The sequence below is a fragment of the Herpailurus yagouaroundi genome, unplaced genomic scaffold, assembly GCF_014898765.1.
Source record: "Herpailurus yagouaroundi ecotype Mexico unplaced genomic scaffold, PumYag 140, whole genome shotgun sequence".
NCBI lineage: Eukaryota > Metazoa > Chordata > Mammalia > Carnivora > Felidae > Herpailurus > Herpailurus yagouaroundi.
This window is the reverse complement of record NW_024412395.1, coordinates 46182733-46188781: the sequence shown is the minus strand read 5'-3', so window position 1 is coordinate 46188781 and position 6049 is coordinate 46182733.

Here is a 6049-nt window from a genome sequence, read left to right as displayed (position 1 = left end):
TCTTGATTTTGGGAACCCTAATATGAGAATCATGTTGTTTTATTTTTTTAAGAAGAGAAAATCAGAGACATAAGCTTGACTTATTGAAGATACTTTTGACAGCTTTCTTCTCTTTTTTAAATCCTTGTCTGGATGAGCTGTCTATGGAACAAGCTGACATTCGTTTAACTCTGAATTTAAAATTTGCCTCAAACACCTTTGATATCTGAGTAGCGGCCAAAATGCCAAGTAAGTTTAGGATTATCTGGTTAATATTTTTGCATATTACCCAAATCAGCTCCCTTCTAGAAGGCTGAGCCGTGGGATGAGAAGAAGAAAAGAAATGAATATGCAATGATGACACAGAGTTGTGGAGGGAGAGAACAGTGGTTGGGTGAATGGGAATGTGTGTTTCCTCCTTCGTAGCCATCAGGCTGTCAATGCCATCTGTTGCATAATGTGAGGAACAACTGAGTGTTCCTCTTCAACAAACACTGGCAGTTGGTCTTTTCATTTCTTCCCAGAAGTACTTGCCTTTATCAGGACAAAGGTCTCTGGAGCATCACAGAGATTTTTGCTTTAAGGAATGTAGCAAAACGAAGTTAGGATTGCTTTCTTAAAACTTTAAGTGGTCATAAAGAACTGAGAAGGAAAATGGAAAAACAAATTATTTCCAGGGTGTCTGTCCAACACAATGTTCCTGATGTGAAATTCCGCTTGCCACTCACTTGAAAGGGTATGATTTACCCTAAAAATATCAAAGATTTTGAGACTCAGTCACCAGGATGTGGAATATCAAAGTGAAGTGTGGTTTTACCTGTTTGCAATAGAAGAAAATGACCCATGAACATCTACTTAGAGAGATATTACATGAGTGTTATATTATTCACACTGTACTTCCCTTAGCACTCAGTGTAAGTCTAGTTGAAAGTTATAAAGTTATTCAATTAGTTATTTAATGACTATTTCCCCCTGCTAACCTTTATTCTCTAGGAAGGCAGAACCATATCTATTATGTTTCTCCCCCATCTGTAATCCATAATGCATAATAATACCAACAACAGCTAGCATTTATTTTGTCTTTAACCATATGCTCTTCTAATATTTTTTTTAAATGTTTATTTATTATTGAGAGAGACAGAGCACAAGCATGGGAGGGGCAGAGAGAGAAGGAGACACAGAATCCGAAGCAGGCTCCAGACTCTGAGCTGTCAACACAGAGCCCGATGCAGGGCTTGAACCCACAGATGGTGAGATCATGACCTGAGCCGAAGTCGGACACTTAACCAACCGAACCACCCAGGCGTTCCACCGTATGCTCTTCTAAATGCTTTATCAACATTAATCACTTAATCTATAACAACAATAGGTATTAATTATTACTCCCATCTTACAAATTACCCAAGATCACATATCTGATAAATAGAAAACCAGAACATAAACCCAGGTACTCCTTCTTCCATACCACCTGTCATATTAGGCATGAGATATAAATATTTTCGAAAGAATGAATGAGAAATTCAGTCAACTCCTTTTTTTTTAGCTTGCCTAAGTGAGAAATACATCATTTAATTTTTTCTTTTACTCTCTCATTAGAAATATTGATCCATGTCCCTACAAATGTTGTAGGAAAATAGTGGTAGCCAATAGTATTGATGGCATAATAACATGACAATGACCAAGCTTCGCTCTCCATAAAACTATTGCAGAATTCCCTCAATTCAAAAAAAAAAAAAAAAATCAAGGAAGTTTTGGTTATTTAGATTAAATTTGCTCGAAGTTGTCTTGATTTACATTTAAACACATTCTGCCATAAATACACATAAGTACATTAGAAAGCAGAGAATCTTTCAAAGCCTTTGTAAAAAGGGCTTACAAACTTAGAAATTCCTTTAAGTGAATTCATCTATTGAATTTAAAAACATTCATTAAATGTACAGTCTGTAAAAGTGCCATGGGTTCTACTTACTCCACTTCTCCCCAAGGCCTTTATTATTCCTTCCATAGAATAGAATCACTGAACGGCCACTTTCTCCAAATTTGTATTCACTGTGTATTTTAAGCTTGGCTTGACTATTGCTTGTCTCTATTTTAATATGCTTCCACAAAGGAACACATTTCACTGATTCACAAATAATAGAATTCTTTATGAATCGTAAGGAGTAAGAGATATGTGTATCAGTAAATATATTTGCTTGTTCCCAAATTCGACTTCATGATAAAAGTGCAGTAACATTTAAGGAGGAGAGATTTTATTGCTTTTGTTAGAATCAATTTCTTTCGTGAGAGCAAAGGGTCTTGAGCAAGGCAGTGAGTTCTGTATTCGGGGCCACAACACCAGAGAGGTGGGTCCCAGTCTCGATAATGCCATCAATTCACCGGGAGAGCCTATCCAAGCCACTTAACTTCTCAGAGTCTCAGTTCCTTCATTGGTAACACTAATATTCCATGGATTGACCCTTGTCTCTTCTAGAAAACATATGTTATAATGAATCATCACACCAGTACTGTGAATTTAATAGTAACATGTTTTAAAGTAGCCATAAGGGGGGGGGGGCACCTGTCCTTTCTTGAAATCTAGATTACATCTAAGTGATATTGTTTCTCTATGAAGAAATAGAATGAGCTATGGTGAGGTGACTTGTGTAAATGATCTCATTCGGGAGGCACCGAGGGGACAGAGACTTGTCATTGCCAAGTAAGTCACATTTAAATTCCCTCAAGCCTTGAGAAATAATGTGAGGGAAAGAGCGAAAATAGCCCAGTCATTCCTTTGGACCAAGTCGACTCCTAGGCCTCCTGAGAGCGGCACAGCTGTGTATTCATCTATATGCAAAGAGAAATAATAAGAATCATCTATATTTGGCACATGGAGCTTTTCTATATACCAGTGCACTCATCTATTAATATATTTTATGCTGAGCCTTTCGGTAAGGAAAGATCCACCATGCACACTGCCTCATGCACAGCTACAGACACATATTGAAGATGCTTTTTTCCCCTGAAATACAGAAAATTGCAAGAGCACACAGCCACACAAAACCAACTAGAATGAAACTGGAAGCAGCTGTATCTGATTGAAACCGTGGAGAGAATTGAGATTGACAGAGTTGCAGGGCTAGGAGGTTAATGAGTCCATAGTCCTGCCTCCAGGCAGAACTGTCCTGAACCATTCCAGACAAATGACAGCTCAGCCTCTTGGAACAAAAAAAAAAAAAAAAAAAAAAAAAAGAAAAGACAGAAAGAAAGAAAAGAAAGAAATCTTCATAACGTGCTTCAGTAACGTATTCCATTGTCTAAATGTCCTTATCCTCATGAAGTTCTGAGAGAAATCTAAGTCCACACTCTTCTCTGTTTAATCTCCATGTTGACAGATACAGAGAATAATAAATTGACAGAAATGTCAAAGATGATGAGAGCCTTAGAGACGGGTCACAGGATTGGTTATCATCACCTTTCCAGAGACCTCGGACGAGAAAATAATTAGCAAGCCCATGGACTGTGGTTCTAGTTACAGTAAAATTAGAGGTCCAACTGTTTGTTTGTTTGTTTGTTTTTTATAAATAAGACCTAATTATCATGTGTCACCAAATGAAAATTTGCCTTGTACTTTATGGCAAGTACTGTAGGTCTGGTCAACACTAGCCTGAACTGAAACACATAATCAAAGAATAGGTTCTTATGTTAAAAAGCAAGGGAAGTACAGGGCTGATGTGCCCATGGACCCATACCTCTTTTTTTTTTTTTTTTTTCCTAATTCTTTGTTGTTATAGTATTCCAAATTAAGGATACTTTCTTATATGTAATACTAAATAACACATTACTGCCTCTTTGGGTTTTTTTGTTTTTGTTTTTGTTTTACTTCTGGGCATTACGAATGATGAATGTGTTGGCAGCATTATACAAAAGCAAAGGCCAGGTTTCAAATCCCTTGTCTACTACTTATCAACTGCCTGGTTTCAAGGAAGCTGCTTGATCTCTGAGCTTCATTGCCCTCACCAGTAAGGTGGAACTAATGATACTTATTCCACACTGGTCTTGGCAAAGAAAAGGGGATAACACTGGTAAGAGCATGTAGGACCAAGTAGGCACTAGAATAAATGTTCGTTGCCCATGAATATGATCTGTCACACACTGCCTTTCTTTCCTCTTCTCCACTCCTTATAAGTTCTGAGAAGTGGCTGAGGGACAAACCAGATCCTCTGAGGTCACTAGACTATTTCTGCTTCCATTCGGCCTCTCTTCTCTGTTGCTGATCCCCATGTGAACTCGTGAGGGCATTTCCCTTAGAGACATAAAGGCTAAGAGCATGGAGATCTTCTGATGCCAAGTTAAAACTAACGCTGGATTTTACCTTGAATTTTTAAAAGATCTGTGTGTGTTACATTCGTGCTAAGAACAAGTAGATGAAATTCAAATTCTTAAACACCATATTCATTTTTAGAAAGCTGTAATAGAACTGCTTTGTCCAAAGGATAAAAAGACTGATTCAAAGACAGACTACTTTTTAGTTCACAGGAGTGAGCAAGAAAGTAACTATTATTCATTTTGAAGTAGAAATGCTAATATCTACAAGATTTGAAAGAGATTTAAATAACCTTATCAAAGTAATATGTTCTTATTACATAAAACAGAGATAAACGTAGAGACATTTTAAGACATCACACCAAATTTTAGGATCCAGAGACAAGCACTAGCAATATTTGGGTACATATGTTCTCTTTTTCTGCAAATATTCTGATGAGCAGGACTGCTTTCAAGTTCAAGTTCTCCCACTTACTAGCTCATCTTGGTCAAGCTGTTTGGCTTCTGTAAGCATTTGTCACTGCATCTGAAAACAGGTATCAACTTCATAGAGTAATTGTGATGACTGGTGAGGTAATGCATATAAAGCATGGTCTGGTATACAATAAGCATTTGATATGTAGGCTATTATTATTTTTGTTTCATATTATATATATTTTTTAATTCTATTTATTTATTTTGAGAGAGCTCTGGTGAAGGGCAGGGAGAGAGGGAGGGAGAGAGAGACAGAACCCCAAGCAGTCTCCCACTGTCAGTGTGAAGCCCAATGCGGGGCTCAAACTCATGAACTGTGAGATCCTGACCTGAGCCAAAATTAAGAGTCAGATGCCTAACCAACTGAGCCACCCAGGCGCCCCATGTATTGTATTTGAAATCAAAAAATGACAACTCAAGGAGAGGAAATGAAGGTTACTAACAATGGGACGTGGGCTTTTGGAGTCCGTACAGGACAAAAAATCAGATTTCTCACATAACGACAACATAGAAGACAATTCATTGTGTGCTTTACGGTGTTGTTCCAGATACTATGATATCATAACTCATTTAATTCTCACAACAGTCCTATGAGACAGGTGGTATTATTACTACTACTACAATTACTACTGCTATCCTCATTTTACAGATGGGCAAACTGAATCAGAGACAGATTAAGTAACATGCAAGGTCTCACAGCTCAGTGGCAAAACTGGCATCTGAATGCAATCTAGTTCCAAAGTCCATTCTTGTGAACAAATATAGAAGAGTTTAATACTGAGCAGGTATTTTTGTAAATATTCCAGTTGAAGTCAAACATTCTAAAAAAGCACATGATTTGCAATTAATTAGAAAATGACCATATAGATGAGTACCAAGAAAAGAAATAGATGTTCTATTCTTTTAGATAGACTATTTTGCAATGTTCCCAATTGGACCCTTATGCCCATCCAGAAAAATTACAGAATGTCACATTCGATCCATTTCTTCTGAACTTTGCAGGTAGAAAGAAGTGGTTAGGCAGCAAGCAATATTCTTGGAAAAATAGATTTATATTACCCTTGAAAACAGACTGTGTTGCAAGAAAGTCTTTGGCATAAAACAAGGCTGAGTATACACAGTTGCCTCTCAGATGGTGTGGATTTGGAAACAGAAGTGGACAAGCCAAACCCTTTAAGTCTAACTTTTCCTTTGAATTGAATTCCAGAATGTGTTTTTTTTTTTTATGTCACTATGTAGCATTTCTGTTTATCTTATTTATTCCTTAATATTTCATTGAGTGGGTGTAACA